This window comes from Pezoporus occidentalis, unplaced genomic scaffold (assembly GCF_034315485.1).
Source record: "Pezoporus occidentalis ecotype Australia unplaced genomic scaffold, CSIRO_AGI_Poc_V1 ctg168, whole genome shotgun sequence".
In the NCBI taxonomy this organism is placed as follows: Eukaryota; Metazoa; Chordata; class Aves; order Psittaciformes; family Psittacidae; genus Pezoporus; species Pezoporus occidentalis.
Genome location: NW_026913510.1, coordinates 515,942 through 536,173, shown reverse-complemented (window position 1 = coordinate 536,173; position 20,232 = coordinate 515,942). Strand labels below are relative to the sequence as shown.

At 40.5% G+C, this 20,232-nt stretch overlaps 2 long non-coding RNA genes across 2 annotated transcripts in view; one reads left to right on the top strand and one right to left on the bottom strand.

Moving 5' to 3' along the window:
• The window catches only part of LOC134160990 (uncharacterized), a 72,390-nt gene that overhangs the window by 28,019 nt on the left and 24,139 nt on the right, over nucleotides 1-20,232 (bottom strand). The gene's annotated exons all lie outside the window — the stretch shown is intronic.
• LOC134160989 (uncharacterized) lies at nucleotides 1,433-15,814 on the top strand. Its single transcript, XR_009963777.1, has 2 exons — nucleotides 1,433-2,432; nucleotides 15,658-15,814. It is a non-coding gene; the product is annotated as an uncharacterized LOC134160989 (long non-coding RNA).

Here is a 20,232-nt window from a genome sequence, read left to right as displayed (position 1 = left end):
ATCTGTCAGCATCTTGCCATGAGCTTTTATTCTATAGTTATGAAAAGGACCTGAGGCACAGCAGGCATTATGCATGATCTGCTGCATAAAAAAGGATCATGCCCTTATCAGTTTTCTACAGTAATTTGCTAAATGTCATTGCTCTAACCCAGGTCTCATCCTGCAGAGCCCTGGCATGCTGTGGTCCTGATAAATGCAGTCTGTCCTTCCCCTCACACTCATGTGAGTGTTTGCTCTGTCATGGGATCTTCTGAATTCTGGATGTCTGATAGGCCAGTTAGCTGCCTGCATAAATATTTTCACTTTCTTATAGTCAATGCTGAAACAAAAACTTTAACTGAAAATAGCTTGGGGTAGTTATCATTGTCTTAAAATTAATTTCATAATGCATTCTGTTCATGGACTCATTGATTAGTGCTCCTGTGCTGGCTTTTGAAGTTCAGATGGCAATATTGCTTTTGAATTGCAGAGTACAATGTTGCAGAGAAATAACATTTTTACCACCAGAAGCATTACATTTTAGTTGTGTTTATATCTGGAAGGCTATCCTAAGCTGCTCATGGAAAAGTAAAGCTAAACATTCTAGCTCAGAAACAGTGATACATGTTTATTGCTAACAGATTTGACTGTGTGACTTAAAGGGCTGATTATCATTGCTATCTACTTTTTCTGCATCCTAAAGAGATTTGAAATGATAAAAAGAAAATAGTAGGCTCGACTCTACCAGCTGCAGATTTAAGGAGAACATTTTAAAACCTCAATAAGAGTTTTAAATAAGAAGAAGGTGAGATCCTAGTTTGGATGGTGAGCTATTTTTGACGTTATTTGATGTAAGAACTCAACATGGATCTTTTTGAAATATGGTTCTTATTACCATTTGGACAAAGCACATTTCCTTTTCTTGATTCAATCATGAAAAAATTCCACTTACAGATAGTCCATACATTAGTGCAGCCTCTTTCACACATTACTACATCATAATACAGTTGGCTGCACTTGCCTCGAGCAGGTCCACTCTATCCATATGGCCTGGCTTTATTATTTCTTGCTCCCATCTGTTTTAAGTTACCTTCTTTGGTCTACTTTTTTCCAAGAGATGCTCTTCAAATATGTGCAGAAAGGCTGTTTCTGTGAGAAAATGTGAACAGGGGACTTTTCCACCCTCACATCTGTGCAAGGTTCACTGAAGTCAATGGAGCCTACTGGTGTAGATTTTGGCTTTCTGGAGTCTGTTAAACCCCATTTTGTCTGCATGGCCTAAGTTTGCATTGCAAAACCCTAGAGGCCTGGTTTTGAAATCCTTTATTCATATGAATATCCCTGCTGGAGAGCAGCATCTTGCAAAAAGATGTCTTTCATTTGCATTTTCACGTTCACATTCACCTTTTTTTCCCCTCCTTATCTCTCCCCAGAGGGTCAGTGAGTACTGAACACACCCTCCACGTGGGAGTAGTAAAGCAAAAGCCCTGAAGCTTTTCCATCCTTACAGACAAGTTAAACCATCAAAACCTAGATGATATTTCTACTGACTTCCACAAGCTTTTGATGAGCCTCAGCATGGGCTGGGAAGCCCAGAGAAGCAAATCCAGCTCACAAGACCTTCTACCATCCACGCTCACTAGATGGTCAGCCCATCAAAGCCACTTCCTTGTTAGGGAGTCCATAATCTTCTCCTTTCTTGTTCTCTCCTGAAACTCGATGTTCCCAACATAGTGATGCCATTTGACATTGCTGATCCCTCCTAAACACCTGCTATCAAATGCATCAAATCTTTTCTTGTCAGCTTGCGTAATGCCCCAGGTCTTTGCAGTATCAAGCAAAACTGATACCACACAGCTGTTGTAGAGCCTTATTTTTTGTTTTGCGGACATGTCACTGCCCCATACTTTTGCCCTTGAATTTATTTACATTGATCTTCACCTTATACTGGTCAAGCTTAAAATGACATCAGGCAAAATCCGGGGAGAGTGGACCAGAACTCTGGGAATGGGAATAATACAAAAACACGAACGCTGCCACGATTACGACTGACCTCAAAGAGGAAGGACAAATCCAGTGTTCCTATTCCTCAACAGACCCAAAGTCATGATTTAACCGAAAGCTTTGATATTTGTTTCCTCTGAAAGTTTCAATTTTTAGGAACTTTTTTAAACGTGATCGCTAGCCTTTGGGCTCACCAAAGAGGAGCCAAGACTCTAATACTTGTTAATAGCTCAACATGCTGTATTGTGAATCCCCTTAGGGACAGAAGACAGTGGATCTTAAATAACGCATTAAGGATGAAGGATGGGTTTTCTTTTTCAAAAGAGAAAACTTGTGATACAGCTGAATTTATTGATGAAGTTCTGCAGTGAAATTTAAAAAGGAAATAACAGAGGGGGGAAAAAGTGGAAGTAAAAGCTCTGTGCATAATTGTTTTCATTTGTCCAGAGGTAGGTAACACCATTTATCACAATTTCTAAACCACCTTCTGACTATTTTTAAGTTACATAGAAAGTCTAAAAGCAAAGAGACATAGATTGATCCTGTTGAGTTTTAAATTAATTTAAATTAACCTTTCCTGATTTGCTTTCTCTGCTGTTTAAACTTTCTTTGTGTGAGTGTGGAGAAACAATAAAGTGTGTCTGGATATTTGTGGAATAAATGGAATAAGGAAATAATTTTAAAATAATTGGAAATAATAATATGGAAATAATTTGAAATAAATTAAAAAAAATCTTTTGAAAAAGCCTAGATCTGTGTAGAATGTCTTTTTTTTATAGACAAATTTCAGGAAACGTCCACAATTGCACAATCAGGCTATGCCAGCACATGCAGAGCACTGCATATATTCATTCAAGGTAATATTATGCCACAAAATAAAGAAATATTCCTTCCTAGAATAGTAGAATTTTATGAGAAAAAATTAACACAATATGATCAGACATAAAAGAATATATTAAGCCTAAAGAATTAAAAAGTTTAACGTTTTCTCCAGTATTGAAGAGGGCATTAATAGGACATTAATAATATGAACAATAAATGTTAAAATGTATTTTAAATAATAATATCTAATATAACTACAATTATATAGTTACATTATATTATATATATAATACATAAATTATTATAATATCTTTTTTATAATCATCATAATAGTATTTCAACAGTAGGTTTGAAAATAACTGTTAAAACAAATATGCAAAAATAATTTTCAATTTTTAAATAATTCTGTATTACTAATTATTAATTATATTTTACATAGTATACTTATTATTTTTATTTATATATTTTAATATGTAAATGTAATTAATATGTATATTAATATGTATTTAATTTACACATTACATGCGTGAATAAACTGCTTGCAGTTTGCAAACACACCTTTCTGGCAATTAACATGAGACTCTGGGGTATTTTAATTTTTTCCTCATAATTAAAAGCCATGTGCATACAAACTATCCAGCATCAAATTGAGTCTAGCTGTAACTTCATAATTTTCATCTAATTCCTATTAACTGTGACCAGGCTCGTGTTCTATGAGAATCCTGGAATATTTTTATCTTCCAAAGGAATAAAGTTAGCATGCAGCTAAGGAACGAGTCAATAACTGCACTTGACAGTTCAACATGAGGAATTTTTCTGTGATCATTTTTTACATAGCTTATTCTAAACATTGTTTTTATTGTTTACATATTTAAATAAACATAAATGTAAATGTAAACGTAAATGTCAATAGAAATATATGCAAATAGAAATACAATTATAATTGTAAATAGGAATAAAATTATAAATGTAAATCGAAATACAATTAGAAGTAGAAATAGAAATATAAATATTAATATAAATATTAATGTATTAATATAAATATAAATATTAATGTAAATATTAATGCAAATAGAAGTATTAGTATAAATATACAGATAAAACATATAATTCAAACATAAGTGTGTGATTAAAAAGCACATTTGAGAAGCTATTCCTTAATTACAAGATGATTAAATCAAAGTTGAAAAGATTTACAGCCTCATCTACAAACCTTCTCTAGAGCAAAGATTTCTATTCATAGGAACAGATACTGTAAGTTTTAGGGCTCATTCTAGATTCTGGTCCTGACAGGAGACATAGACCCATCATGCCTGTTGGGATAAAATCTGTCCATAAGCAGTTATCAGAATAGTCCTATTTTTTTTGTGCTAGAGAACAGTCTTTGCCATCCAAGATTCAAGGGATTTATTCTTCTGAAGTTAATAAAAAAAAAATCATCTTCATTTGAACTTCTAAAAAATTAATTCAGATACTTGAGTTGCAGTTTTAAATGGGGGTGATTTAGGGGAGAAATAATAACTTCAGTGCAACTAATAATATGAGTAATCATAGAATCAACTAGGTTGGAGAAGACCACTACGACATCTCCGATTTGCAAGTAAGGATGCATCCTTTCTCTATGAAAAATGCACTTTTTTATGACAGTGAAATTAGGTTTTTAACTCTTCCAGGGTTGGCTTGTTTGGTTTTTTTTTCATGAAATGGCACTCTGTCATTAGCTGGTTAAATCCCACTTCAGCTGAATTTGCTTTGAACCCAAAAGTAGCACCGTAATGAGAAAACACATTTTAAAACCTTTAAAACATGGGCTGGACCCTTTACAGAATGTGTCTTTTAATAGCAACAGTGACATAAGATAGCGGTGCCTTTCAACTATGGGGCTATTTTTTGCCAAGATCATGTCAAATCAACTAAAAAGAGGCCAATTGATAATGAGCTTGTGTATGTCTGAGGTCATTATTTCTGGGCAATGAGGTATCAAATTCTGAGCAGCAGTTACCTGCGTAAAGAGCAGTAAAACAGAGGTGATTTTAACTAGAGCATTAATAGCATGCAATGTGATCCTTTTTCATTGAAATCATGAGGGTTTGGGGTTTTTCCTGCCACCCTGTTTCCTTTTTTTAAATGTTAGGACTCTTTGAATGTGGCCAACAGGAGCAGCACATCTCTGTCCCAGCCCCAGTCCATGACTGGCTGAGAGCCATCCTTGGCCTGGAAAGAGGTCCTGGCATCAGACAGGGATAAGGACAAGCTCAGCCTTGGTAGATTAGGGTATGGATAAAGGAAATACATCCCACCCCAAAAGGTGGGAGCAGCACAGTGAAGGTGGCACAGAGGGTCAGTGGAAAGACCCCTCAGTGTCCAGCTTTGGAGGATGACTGAGCTGAAATAGCTGTTCCACCAGTGAGATGAAGATGTTGGGCAAGAGAGCATGAGGCTCCATGAAGCTGCGCATGGGCAGACCTGACTGTATATCAGACTAACTGATTTCTGGTGGAAATGAGTTTGCAAACACACAGACATGTGGACACTGTGCCCAGGCTGAAACATATGATCTAGAATAACAGTAAAAGAATACATCTGGGCAGGGAATTCAAAGCTGTCCAGCTGAATTGTTTCCCAGGAGACAGGCAGCATGGGCAGAGGTCCTCTATAGAGGCTGATGCCCATAAAGCTGGTTATCTGAATCAGAGCCCAACTCCTCATGTGATGCCAGCTTTGATCTCCAGAGCTGATATCCCTCTTAGCTGAGCAGCTGCTCGCAGGGAATTTTCCAAGAGCAGTCTTGTCTCTGTTCGTTAGCCCTTCTCATGGCATAATATCATGATGTGTTGACTTTGGGTAGCCAGCTAGTGTCATTTAGGGAATAGTGCCATGTGTATGACTTTGTACTTCGCACAAGAAACCTGGTGAGCCAGAGGCAGATAAAGGGTGTAGTCAGGTATGACACCAGAAGGATGCAGGTCCCAACATTGTTTTGTTTCCATGTGAATAACACCAGAACATGTGTTTAGGCAGGGGTCACCCACAAAAGCAAAATACAATGCTCCCTGTCTTTCAAACTGCTGAAACTGTCATCTGTCTCAAATAGGAATATACGTTTTGTATTTACTTTTGGGCCACATAGGAAGCCACACTACAAAACCTCTCTCTACCAGTGAGCATGGGGGATGGACTGAAAAGAAATGCAGTAACAACTGGTCCTAAGCAATGGTAGCAGAAGGAAGGTCCATGAAAATGCAATCAAAGCAAATGGGACAAAAATTGTCAGTGCACACAAAATGCCATCAAGATAAAGCAGCTTCACCCATAGCTAGACCATTGATTAAACTACATAGGTATAAAGAACTCCAGCTCAGTACAAACTCTCCCTTCCCTATTCAGTATCCCATAAAGCTGTATTCACCAATGTCCTCTCCCTGTGCCAAAGACATCAGCAAGAGCTGAACCTTGGCAGTATTCCGCTCCAGAAATCACATGGGACTGGGACTGGGAGAGCACAGAAACTGGCTACTGTTCTGGATTCAGAATAAAGCTCTGAGGTCTCAAAAAGCAGATTTGGTGCCATTGCTCTTAAATGCAAGAGACATTAGGGTCAGCAGCGGGGATGCTGCAGGCAACATGGAGCAATTATGTTCTGTGAATTCTGCCCTGCAGAGCTTACTCAGGTGGACAGACTCATTAACAACAATTAACATCCCATTTCCAGGCATGGCTTGTAAAAGGGTAATCACTGACTCAAAGCTGAAGTAACATTTAAAAGTCAGGTTTACTGCACGTCCAAGTCAAACAAACCAGATCTGAGTTTCTGCAGACGCTCAGTAGTCTCATGTGCTGTTTCTGGGCAACAGGGAGGCTGTTACACAAACAGCTCCAGCGGGCTGAAACCATGCTTTATTCAACCCATTTCTGAGCAGTGCCCAGCTGCATTCTGCCTCCCTGCTTATTTATTATTCAGCATTAGGTGACCTTGTTACCAGAGCAGTTTTGCTTGGAAAACATTAAGGGGAGGTTCAGAAGTTATTGGAGCTTTCTTATCGCGTAGCCAACATGATTTCCTAATCAGTACACATCTGCCTTGCATTTTGTGAATTTTAGCACACTGTGGCCAGAAAAGCTTTTCTGGAGCCTGCTTGGTTGTTATACACTCAAGTCACTGCTGCTTCACATCCTGGTCCTCCAAACGCTCAAGTACTTGAGTTACTTTGAATGTCTAAGCAGTCCCATTAACCTAGTGGGAATATCTGAGTGGGTAAGCGTCTGCAAGATCCTAAATCTGAAGTGAGGCTGAAAAGCATAGGTGAAAAGGGGCCAGAGAGAAGGGAGGAGATGATAAAACCACACTAAGTAGTGAGCAACCTTGGGCTGTGAAATTGGGTGTTACTATTTAGCTCCACATGGTAGAACAATGGGGAACTTCTTGTAGCACAGGTAAGATAACAAACTGAGAAATGACAGAAGGAAATACTAGCTTTCAATCAAGTCCTGTAATACTCTCTTCATCACAAAACTAATTCATGCTGGAAATTAATCAAAACATACAACAAAGGGAACTGTTGTACTTCTCCCTAGCTATGGAAGAACAATACATGTGTTGGGTGATTATATGAGGAAAGAGATAGAGTGGCAATAATAGGACAGTTCTTCAGCACAAACTAGGAGATGTTATTAAATCGATTGGCACTGATTTTAGATGCTAGCTAAGACATATTATGGATTTAAAATGAAACATGACAAATATTGTTGGACTGGGGAGAACAGCAGCAGCTGAGACAGAGAAGTTTGTGCTCATTAGTCCTAAAAGCAGTTTGAGGTGGGGATTTGAACTGTGATATGTTTCTACTCCACCCTTGCAATCTATTACCAAGAAGTATTATTAAACCAGAAAATGCTGGTTAAAGACAAAAAAAATAGATCATTTTTTGTAAATAATACCATTGAACGCCTTCATGCTCAGGGGTATCATTGCTCATTCAGGGTTTAAATTGACTTGCCAAGATTAGAGACACGGCAAAATAAGCCCTTCCATTACTACAGGCAGCCCACCATGAGACACAAGGGTGTAGGTGTCAGTTCTGGTGTCATGCCCTGATCTGAGCTGATGTGACTCATTACTGCTCTACAGAAATGCAGTTTCCTGGTTGCTGGGCTATGAGCTGTTTGTCCTCTTGCAATCCTTTTCCATTCACCTCCCTTTATGGTATAGCAGTAGAGTTGAAGTGTATATTTGCTGGAAGAACACCACTGGCAAAGCCTGCCCAAGTCCCCTGCTACTTTCACATCCTAAAACCACAGTGTGATGAATTTAAATGGAAAAAAAACACTTTCTCCCTCACCTCCCAGACCAATCCAGATGATTGCTATAATAGAGACACTAAGAGTTAATGACAAATGTGGCTTTGATGGTGTCTGAGCCTTTGATGTGCCATCACATGTCAGTTTGTGGGTGCTGCTGAGCCCCTGTATTCGAAAGCCCATCAGGCAGGAGCTGGTGAGCCACGCCCAGAGCTACAGCTCCTGTCATTAACAAATGCAATCAGAAGCACAATTAGAATAGAGAATATGGGAGCAGAGAGAGCAGCAGCCTTTCAGTGGGAAAAATGCCTGTTTGCTGAAACGCTTTGCAGCAGCTTTCAGGTTTTGACAACCACCTGCAACAGTGCAAGGTGGAGTTTGGGAGGACCCAACAGCTTCACCTCTCTTCTGGCACCAAAGGGTTACTGATGTGTTTATGTATAATGGCCAGGATGTGCTGATTGCAGTTTTGTAAGGTTTTTTTTTGTAAGAGGAGTAATAATCTGGGTGGCTCCATGCTCAGGGGATCACATCTGGATGCCCTGAGGTGCTGAGCATCAAATCTTTGACTAATCAGGGCTCAGCAGAAATAAGCAAATTCAAATCCCTTCACTTATTTGTTTCTGCAATGCTTGGAGGACCCCCCTGTTAGCATGGGTTCATGATGCTGCCAGGCTTAGGTGAGAAACTGCCAGCTTCTGTGCGTTAACATAGATCTTTGTAGACTTTATGTTAGCAATTCTCTTGCTATCTCTCCTTTTCTTTCCACTGTGTCATTTAAGTATTTAAAACCGCTACATATAAATTTCTTTCGTGTATTTCCACATTAAGATACTTCAGAATCTTACACTTAAATTATCAATGACTTTGCCAACACACCATCTCAGACATGACTGAGTGGCGAAATATATTAAACTTAGGAGAGTACCTATTTCTCCCCCTGTCCCTCTTGAGCTCTGGTAATTCCTTATGTAAGCTCCTGGGCAACTCACTGTAACTTTTTGCACCTCATTTCTTTAATCTATTTCACAGAGCTCCAATAAATTCTTTCTCAAAATGTTTGTGTGCAACTAAAATCATTAGCTTCCTTTTGGGTGATGAAACACAAACTATTACCACTTATTGAGCCTGGTAATCAAAGATAATTTGAATATAATGTGGCCTCAAAATTAATAGCCCTGAAACAAATAAGAATCATAGAGTCTGCAGAAAATTACCATAATATGAGCACAGCGGGCTCACTTTAAATGTGTCTTTAGAAATAAATTGCGTACTAATAATCCTATTATTCAGTGGAAAAAAGAATCTTTCTGTGTTTATTAGATACTCTGGAAAAACCACAGACTTTTATAATACTGTTTCTCACAAATCACTTCAGTTTAATGACAAGATATTGTACTTCATCTCACATTTAAGTAAATATGTTTATTTCATCCTGGAGAGAGATTTTCTTTTAACTTTATAATTTCTACTAAGCTCATCATAGAACAACATGAGCACTGCCAAATGGAAATACATACCACACCCCCCCCCCCCGTACGTTTAAAACTCAAGGGTTTTTTCTTTCCTCCAGCACAGAAAAATACTTATTTATTCTGACAAAGAAGCAAAAGAGAGCGATCAGGGACACTAAATTTAACTGCTGCCTGAAGTCATAAACATCTGGTGGCTATTTTAATTGCATTGTGAACTAACCACAAAATGCTCCGCTAAAAGAATAGAAATATTTCCCCTGTGCAATATTGTATTTTAGAATTCCTCTCTTCTGAATCAATGTCAGACGTGATTACAGCACAATGAAGTCTGTGTTTTCATGCCTGCATATTGCCGAAAACGCCGCATACCCTTATTACAATTACAGCGTTACTCAAAGATTCGCAGACAGATGAATTATTCAGGTTATTGCTGCAATCGCTGACTTAAATATAAAACAGGACATTCACATCGTTGTCATTATTTTGCAAGTAGGTTAGTAGATTAGTAAGTCTGTATACAAATACTGGACATTAGAAAGCCCTCAGATAGTCACACAAGAACACAAGTTTGCGTATTGAAGAATGTATGCATATATATACACAAACACACAGATACTTGTAGAGATATGTATATACATATATGTAGGATGCATTTAGGAAGTAGTAACACAACCTACCTAAATGTGAGTAGAAATTGTTGTTAATAAAATACTTGCACGAGTTGTACAGGGACCTTCTAAATGTCTGTGCTTCCTGGGGAGACCAAATGACCTCTTTTTTACAGATACCAAGATCAAAGCTCTTGCTTTAGATACTCCAGCTGTCTCTCTCGTTGGCATTTGACATGCAACCCGGTCCATTTAAAATCAGGGGGCATGTAAACATTTTAACCCTTGGCAGCAGTATCTGAGAAAGATGGTAGCAATAAATGGTCATAACTGCCTGCGCCAAATCACATTTGGTGTCCTCCCTTTGAAGTCCATGCAGGCACTGTACCCTATGGCTTTGACAAAGAGCCAAGTCCAAAAAAAGGATGTAGGCTCTCGGAGCTGGCCGGATGTGGACTTTGGGATCCAGAGTGGCTCCGTGCAGCTGAACGGTTGCCTCCAAACACAATGCAGCCCTCCTTGCCTGACCTTGGAGGGTCTTTGCCTGCTTTGGTGCACTGCCTGCATCGCCCCAGCACTCAAATAGCTATTTTTTCACCTAAGCAGAGGGGCACCTTCATCCCTTGTGAAATCTCCTTTGGTGGGTGTGCACATGGGTAACGCATGCTGGCAGGATTAGACCCTGCCCTTAATAGTCACAGCTATTTTCTCTTTTCTAAATCACTGCCACAGGAGGGTGCCATTTTTCTGTTTAAGCCCCATCTGGTCAAGTCCCTTACTCAGAACTGAGCCACAGGGTTCAAATCCTTCTTGAGATCCATCATGTCCCAGAAGAGCAGGAGATGATGGATGTGAGCCCAGAAAAGGTGTCCTCGCATGCCCACACCCTTAATAAAGAAGTCAAATCAAGTTGCTTAGGATAAGCAAGCAGACAACATCAAAAAGATCCTATGGGCAAAAGCCCTTCTTCTGCAGACTTGTGGTCCTCACTGCCAGATTGATTTCTGTCCTATTTTTGTAAGAGAGAGGGTAATGGAAAACCAGCACCCACCTCTTCTCAGCCATGTTTTAAAAGAGTAAGACTCTCTTTCTTTCCAGGTTTTGACTAAACAGTGGTGAACCCCATCCCATTTGACTCTTGAAGCCACCTGCCTCCTGCAGCTGCACACCCAGATAAAATATTTTGGTTTGTCTGTGTGTTGAATGCCATTCTCCCCATGCAGGGAGCCCAGTCACTTAACCCAGATTCATTTTGGGTTCACGTGCTTAAATTTTTTTTCCCTTAAAATCCCAAAGTGCCCGAAGTGCCCCAGATGTGGCGCAAAGGCCCTAAGATGGGCTGATGTGATACTAGTTATCAGAGGGGCAGAGCAGACCTGTGGCACATAAGGTGACACAGAACTTGTTCAACACCACATGGTGCTTGTGGGGAAGAGGAGGAGGGCTCTGAAGACCTGGGTACATCCTCCACAGAGACACCCTCATTGTAAGGTGGATGCTGGAAAGTCAACTCTCACATTTATTGCCTGGGAGCAGAGTGGGGAGCCATGTATGTGGATGAGGTGATAGGATCTGGTTCTCAAGGAGAGATCCGTTTCCTTCTTGGAGAGCAGTTGATGTAGTCAGCTGAAGGGGCAGAAACAATCCTGGTGGCAGAAGCCAAAGATTTCCGTTCTCCAACCACAAAGCAGCTCCTACTGCACTCACCCATCTGCTTGGTTTCTGCAGACAGCTGAGTTTCAGGTACATCCCCCCCATTGCTCCTTCTGGTGCCATTTTCCTTCTGGACAGCCACTTCCATGAGTGATTTGTGTCCCCATGCCTGGACAAGCTAGTTAGATATCTACCCCATGTGACCTCCCTCCTTGGGTCTCTGCTGGTAGCAATCAGGCATCCTCATGAGCATCCTTGTGCCTTGGACCCACTGTCCATGCACAAATGTATCTAAACACAGACATTTTATGGAGCAAATACTGCTGACTGGTTTATACCCACATTGCTTTCCTTCCTGCTCTATTTTACCCTCAGAGATGCATCCAAGTTGGAAATTCCTTCAGCTCTGTGCATGTCTCCCCATTGCATGCGCACAGCCGCTCAGGTTGGGATGGTTTCTCCATTATTAAACTCAAAAGTACTTAAAACTACATTCAGAGATTAATTAGCAAGATTTAATTCAAACTGACTTCAATTGACTTTCAGCACATTTGAGTATTTAAAGGCAATGGCAGTCACTACTGATTGCAAATAAAGCTATTAGTGTAATTGTAAGTGCTGGAGAATATATTTGCATTCAACATCTATTGTTGGTAATCATGTGATTATTTTATACCAACAAAGATCTTGGCAAACACGATATAAAGGGGTCATTGAAAGGGGAAATTATAAAATAATGTTAACTTCTGTTTTTTTTTCATTATTCTTTCTTATAGAGCTGCAACTACTAAAGTGCCTTGTTAAATGTGGCTTAAGTGCCCACTAACACAAAATTTACTGTGCCTTAATATTCTTTTAAAAGTTATACTTGTACAAAGAGATAAAACAATCCAACTGCACTATTTCAGAGTTTAAACAAATACACTCTTGAGCTGTATTGGCAAGATTCGGTTGCTGTTAGCTGACTGTAATTGTGTCAGTGCATTTATTTCCACTTCCAGATGATGTTACAGAAAACCATCAGGGAAGGATTTCCTAATAGTGCAAGTGTAAGTGGAAATATTAAAAGAAACAGTATGCTGAATTTCTGTAATTAATACAGAGTTCACTACAGGTGTTTGTAGTCAAGAAGTTGAAGAAATAGCATGACACCTTTAGCATTGCTAATGTTCAGGAATTGCAACCTAACCAGAAAGACTGAAACCTGGATTCCAAGCGTACCAATCCTGCAGTTCGCTATCAATTGCTGATATGGATCACTGGTCACAGCTCTAATTGACTGATTACACAAAAGCACTTTGCAAAATCAAGACTAAGCCTCTACAAAGTATGAGCTGCAGTTCCTAGCCACTGGCCTCAATGGAGCTTCAAAGTTTGCATAGAGTCACCAAAATTGAATTTGCTGACTTAAAAGCAAAACTCGGGGGACTTGTCCTGTGCATTTACAGAGTTTGAAGGAATAATGAATAGAAACAGAACAGTGAAATGAAATGTTTAATGCCATGGTATAAATTGAGCAGCAGTGTTTAAAAATACATTTTGTGTCTGGCTTCAATTGAAAAAAGGATTTAGATTAGAATGGGTGTTAAGGTTGGAAAATCAGCTTTTGATTTGCCGATAGCAAAATTCAGATGAATTTCAGGAAAAAAAAAAAAGTTAGGACAAACTAGCATGCTTCTGGAATATGGTTTCATTGATGGGGCTGTTAGCTTGTTTTTCTTTTACTTATTTCAAAACTAATTAAATTAACTGGTACCACATCTACCTATTTACATTGCAATCTCAAATCTAATTCTGCAGAAGGCCTTGAGACATCTTTTTGTCTGTTGCCTTGAAAAGAGGAAGAAAAGCAGAGGCAGAGAAAGGGAAGCATAATCAATATTCCTGGTAGTAACGGAAGATCTGAATATGAAACTGCTTCGTTGTCACTGTTATTTAGAAACAAGCCATCTCACTTTCAGTGTGCGCTATGATCTTACATGGCAAATGGTGGAATATCAGATCAGGGATGCAGAATTTATGTCATAAATTAGTCACATCAGGCATAATCAGATTTTGTGTTCTATTTCTGCAGCACCACTCTACCCATTTCATGAAGGCTAGGTTATGTTTAAAAAGACCCTCAGTTTTCATGGACATTTCAGCAGCCCAAGAACAGAAGCCGTTATACCATTGCAACCTAATAAATTCTACCAAACCAGTAGGTTTTTCTTCTTCTTCTTTGGAAATTCAGAGAGGAGATAAATGACTTAAAATAACAAGGAGGAAAATTACCTTCCCGTAAATCTTTGTCAGCTTCTAGTTTATGGAAAAAGACAAATGTAATTTGGGACAGCAGATTTGTATTAAAATGTGACCCTTTACAACTGGAATGTCCATAACGGGTAGCAGTTGAAAGATCTGTTTTATAACCCCGTCACTTCTTTAACAGCCTTGCATGCAATAATTTCTACATTCAATTTCCTGTACATGTGTACAACAGCTTGCCCAAGGGAATTGGGTTCCCTTACGATCCTCTTTCTTTTCCTGAGCATTTGCAATTTTTAGCCAGCTGAGGAAAAAAAGGGAGAAAAAACCCTCAATATTTAAACCCTTCACAATAACATATACAGTATTCATGAAACAGTGAAGAAGTTTCTGCTTCCTGCAGAATGGAAAAAATGGCTTGATCCCACCAGGCTGTGCCACAACTCTGTCAGCTGGAGGACGAGCCTTCCTCACCATAGAGCTGTCCCTCATGGAAGCTGTCAGATCCAGATGCAAAATGCTGCATTCCCCTTTCCCTTTCCACCTTTTCCAGTTGAGAATGGAAGAAGAAAGAGAAGGAAAAAGAATAGAGCCAAACCCTAACAGCTAACAGGAATAGTCCTGAGCCAGCTACAACAGGAGATGGTAAAGATGTCATTCAGTTTTAATATAAATCTTCTTCACAGTAGTCCTGGATTGTCATGGCACACACTGTATAACTTACAATTTATTATTTGGCATGGGAAATCATAAGGAAATCCTTTACTTAACAATGGAAAGTGTTTTCAGCCCGTTAGATAACTGACACTTCCTTGCCTATTGTTGTTGGTTTGATGCGGAACTGCTGGAGGGAATCAGTAGCCCAGGCTATGCCCAGAGGACTCACTTAGACAACTGATTAATCTCCTCTGGATGTGTAGTTCATTCTGAGCAATAAAAATAAATCAACCATTCAACTACATAAGGAAATTTTATACACTTGGTTATCTCTGCTAACTAATGCTCCTGGCTTTTGGAGCTGGCTTTGGGAGGATAAGGAGCCTTAGTGCTTTCAGGAAAATCATTTATGCCCTCTGCTAGGCATGAGCATTAGCCTTGCCAGGGCTTTGAAGGGACGTGTCATGCAGCTCTTGTGGACTTGAGGTCATCTATCTTGTGGTGGATGATAGTACTTCCACCCAAACACTGCCAGTAGATGAAATGGTAGTCATTCCAGTTTGCGAATGTAGGTCAGTCTATATTTGAAACCTGCTTGTGCATATAGATCTGTATCTAGATATATGAAGTCTATAATATTTAACAGCTCCTCAGCCTTAAGTGTAATAGTGGTGCTAATGCTTTGAGCAAAGACCAGATCCATTTACGGTTTTGTAAAAAGAGGTCACCTCTCTTTTTGGCAGTGACATTCTCCTGGAGCAATTTAATGTCCCTTTGCCTTTTGGGGGGTGAGGATGGTTCCCAGCATTACACTCCAAGGGACCTGAAGGTGTAATTGAAGCACAGATGGTGGTAATAGCTCCAAAACATTAAGCACACTTTTTCTTTTGCTTTTCTTGCTTTTTTTCCAACAGACAATAACCATCTCAGAAATCATTCGGCCAGGCAGTGCTGCTCACTGCACCAAAACACAATAAGAAATCCAACAAAGACATCAAGATATTAATCAATTTTCTCAATTCCTGTAAAAAACACCTAGCAACAAAGCAAAATAAACTCCCATCTGGTTAATTTGCGTTGACACAGAAGATGCCTTCTTTGATTTGTTTTATTCAGCAGTGAAGTAAATGGGTCTTAGCTCTCTGGCTACATTATCAGTGAGAACATTAGCATGGATGCTGTGCCATTTATCTCCTGTGCTTTCTGACACGTCCTTCGTCCTGCTGTCACAACAGATATTTCTGCAGCTAGAGACATTCTGCAGTGAGTATAGCAACCCAAAGCAGGTACACCTACAGCAAAGGGAAACGGGAGACACAGCGCATCCTGAGAAGACAAAGGTGGTGGTTTCACCTTTAGCTCCTGGGAAGGCAAAACCATGCTGACAGTACCCTTTATACCACAGAAACTACTTCTGCACCTAGGAAGGGCATTGCTTAAGCAGCCCTCAGCAGTTTGAGAAGATGGGGAGCAGTGTTGTGCATGAAATGCTATTTATTTGCATCAGAAAAAGGAGTAAGCCCTGCTGTGCTTTACATTTCCTTAAATATTCTCAAAGATAAAGAGACTCCAGACACTTACACCAGGACCAAGGCACCAACACAGCATGTTTTGGCAGCTGTAAAAATGTTTAAGAGTTTTCAAGTGACCTGTCACAAAATCACAAATTGGTTGAGGTTGGAAAGGATCTCAGTAAATCATCTTATCCAACTCCCCTGCTCAAGCATGGACACCTGGGGTTGTTCCTTTCCAAGGGCAGGATTTTGCACTTCTTGTTGACCTTCATGAGGTTCCTTCTGGACCATTTCTCCAGCCTGTTGAGGTCCCTCTGTATGGCAGCACACAATCATCTGGCAAAGTGCTAAGGGCATTCGTTGCCCTGTCAACCAGATCATTAAGTTAAACGGGAGTGGACAAAGTTTTGGCCCCTAAGGTACTATTTCTGTACCTGACCCCTACTTTCTGCCCTTCATCTAGACTTTGTGTCACTAATGACCACTCCAGTTGTTCAGCCAGTTTTCAACCCTTTCAATACCCATTAACTGCCCTCATTAGTGTTCAACATCTTAGAACACAAGTACATCTTAGAACACAAGAATTGAGTGGTCAATGGCTCAATGTCCAGCTGGAGACCAGTAACGAGTGGTGTCCCTCAGGGATCGGTGTTGGGACCGGTCTTGTTCAACATCTTTGTCAGTGACATGGACAGTGGGATTGAGTGCGCCCTCAGCAAGTTTGCCGATGACACCAAGCTGTGTGGTTCGGTTGATACCCTGGAGGGAAGGAATGCCATCCAGAGGGACCTCGACACGCTTGTGAGGTGGGCTGATGCCAACCTCATGAAGTTTAACCATGCCAAGTGCAAGGTCCTACACCTGGGTCAGAGCAATCCCAGGCACAGCTGCAGGCTGGGCAGAGAAAAGATTCAGAGCAGCCCTGCAGAGAAGGACTTGGGGGTGTTGGTTGATGAGAAAATGAACATGAGCCGGCTGCAGTGTGCACTTGCAGCCCAGAAAGCCAACCATATCCTGGGCTGCATCAAAAGGAGTGTGACCAGCAGGTCGAAGGAGGTGATCCTGCCCCTCTACTCTGCTCTCGTGAGACCTCACCTGGAGCATTGTGTGCAGTTCTGGTGTCCTCAACATAAAAAGGACATGGAACTGTTGGAACAAGTCCAGAGGAGGCCACAAGGATGATCGGGGACTGAAGCACCTCCTGTATGAAGACAGGCTGAGAAAGTCGGGGCTGTTCAGCCTGGAGAAGAGAAGGCTGCATGGAGACCTCATAGCAGCCTTCCAGTATCTGAAGGGGGCCTCTAAGGATGCTGGAGAGGGACTCTTCGTTAGGGACTGTAGTGATAGGACAAGGGGTAACGGGTTAAAACTTAAACAGGGGAAGTTTAGATTGGATATAAGGAGGAAATTCTTTACTGTGAGGGTGATGAGGCACTGGAATGGGTTGCCCAGGGAAGCTGTGAATGCTCCATCCCTGGCAGTGTTCAAGACCAGGTCGAACAAGGCCTCGGGTGACATGGTTTAGTGTGAGGTGTCCCTGCGCATGGCAGGGGGGTTGGAACTGGATGATCTTAAGGTCCTTTCCAACCCTAACTATTCCATGATTCTATGATTCTATAATAGCCTACTAAGATAACCCTCAAAACTGCAAATCTTGCACTTAAAACTGAAGAGTACAGATGTTTTATGACCTCTTCCAAAGTGCCTGAAAGGTCATTCTGCATTGCACTGCTGTGTGATGCAGATGAGGCACTGGACACATTACACAATCAGATAGACTTGGTGCAGAGTAAGGGACTTAATCTCCACCTGTGCAACAAGGCATCCGACCCTGGTAGCCACCCCCATGCAAGGAGAGGGGAAAGAGTCAGGCATTTCTTTTAGGGGAGAAATGTGGCAAAAGGAGCAGAACGAAGGTGCTTTTAACAGGCTTGTTATCCTTCTAGAAAAGCAGCTTTTCAGAACAAGATGTTTTTTTCTTTTCTTTCTTTCTTGATGCAGGATTTCATTTGGTGCACTGCTATAATGGAGAGGCTCTAGAATGCCAAAAATGTCTCCCTTTACCCCTGTCCATAACACTCACAAGCTGTCAGTCCCCCTACTGTGAGCTTGTTTTTCATGTCAAGTGTAGTGCTGACCACTGGTGCTAGCTAAAGAACTGCAGCACTTGGTGCCAGAGGCAAACCTGCAACCAGACTAGTTACAGCTGTTGAGCTTCCACAGCGAAAGTCTCCCTTTGCGGAGCTGCTGGCATACAGCATGCATGTTCTCTGTACTACCCTATCCAGACCATCACACACATCCACATTTCCATGATGTTTTCAATGCAATCTGTGTTAGTCCCTTGTGTTATTGGGCTCCCAAAGCGCTGACAACAGAGCCTAGAATCCAAACCTGAGCCAGATGGACTTTTTTTTGCCAATTTTTATCCATTCACAATGTGCTGATTGAAAGCTGCATTCTGATGATCAACAGGCAAATTTCACAGGGTGGGTATATGTAGCTGATACACTAGCACAGCTGGCTGCTGTCTCGCCACCACATCTGGAGCCACCAAATTGCTCCCTTGCATGAGGATTCAGCTGCTGTCTCTACAGTTTGTACAGTCACGGGTTAAAGTGCACAGGTTTTTTGTGTAACCATATGGATAGAAGATGTCAAGGTCATCATTGCCAACTTCATGTCACCAGTCAGGTAGCTTGGCACCGATAATGATTGGATGTGTATTTACCAGGTCGGATCCTGAACAAACAGGGATAGCTTTCTAATGTTAAAAAAACCCCAACCCACCAACCAACTTGATAGAAGCTTTTGTTTCTGACTTTTAAAACATGAATCCTGAGAACTACAAATACTTTGAGGAGCCTAGGATCTGTTTAGGAAAGCAGCAGGGATTAAAATGCTTGAGTAACAGAGAGGCACGAAGCACCTTTTTGCTCCAAGGCCTAAAATGCTATTGATACAAGGGATTGCCAGCAGACTTACTCTGAGAAATTATTTATTCAGTTATTCTGAATTGTTACATTTTGTTCTGGTTGTGGATGCAACGGTGAAATTCAAACAGACAACTTACCCGTTCCACAGTGAATTAAACACTAATGTGCTTTGGAAAGCAATAGTGTGGGATGGTGTGGGATTTAGCAGACCTGGGTTTATTTCATGTTCATTCCCAAATTCTTTATTCATTTGTGGGCAAATCATCTTCTTAGTTTGAGTCTTCATTGCCTAACTATAAAAATATTTCCTTTCTCTGCAGTCCTGTCTGTTTAGCTTGTAAGTTTTCTCTATGTAAATACAGCGTGTAGTAGCATTGACAGGACTCCAATATTAGATGGCAATTCTAACACTATTGCAATAATAACTGTAGCCAGCTCACATTAAATCACCATATAGTTTATGTAGCAGTGACAGTTTCAGTGGAATTAGGCTAGAGAGAAATTTATCCAAGAGTCTTTAGCAGTGATTTAGACATGAATGTTCTTTTTATGTAAAGCGATAGTTGGAAGGATTAAGATGGGGAGGTTAATCTTTCCTAACGGCTAACTCATTGTTTTCTCACGATTCCAAAAATTCTTTGGTAAGAGACATGGTCTGGACAGCTCACCATGAGCAATTTTGGAATGGAAAGTTAACCGCAAAATAGTCAGAGCTGGATATCTTGCAAAACTCACTCAAATCCTGATCTCTTTCTGAGTCTTTCTTTTAAAGATGCCAGACACATTCCTATCCATGTCCAACAACTCTGTTTTCTGAAACAGGAACGCTTACACATACACGAGTATCCGCGCAGAGACACACACACTCAAAAGAGGCAACTGGAAATCATTGCCAAAGAACACGTATGCTGGAAAATATATCGATTAGAAAGCATGTCTTCTTATCTAACCTTAGCTTAGCCCTTGTTAGAAAAGGTGTTGCTTGAAGGGGAGTCTAACATCAAAGTTCATATTAATTAATTAGAAATAAATAATATTG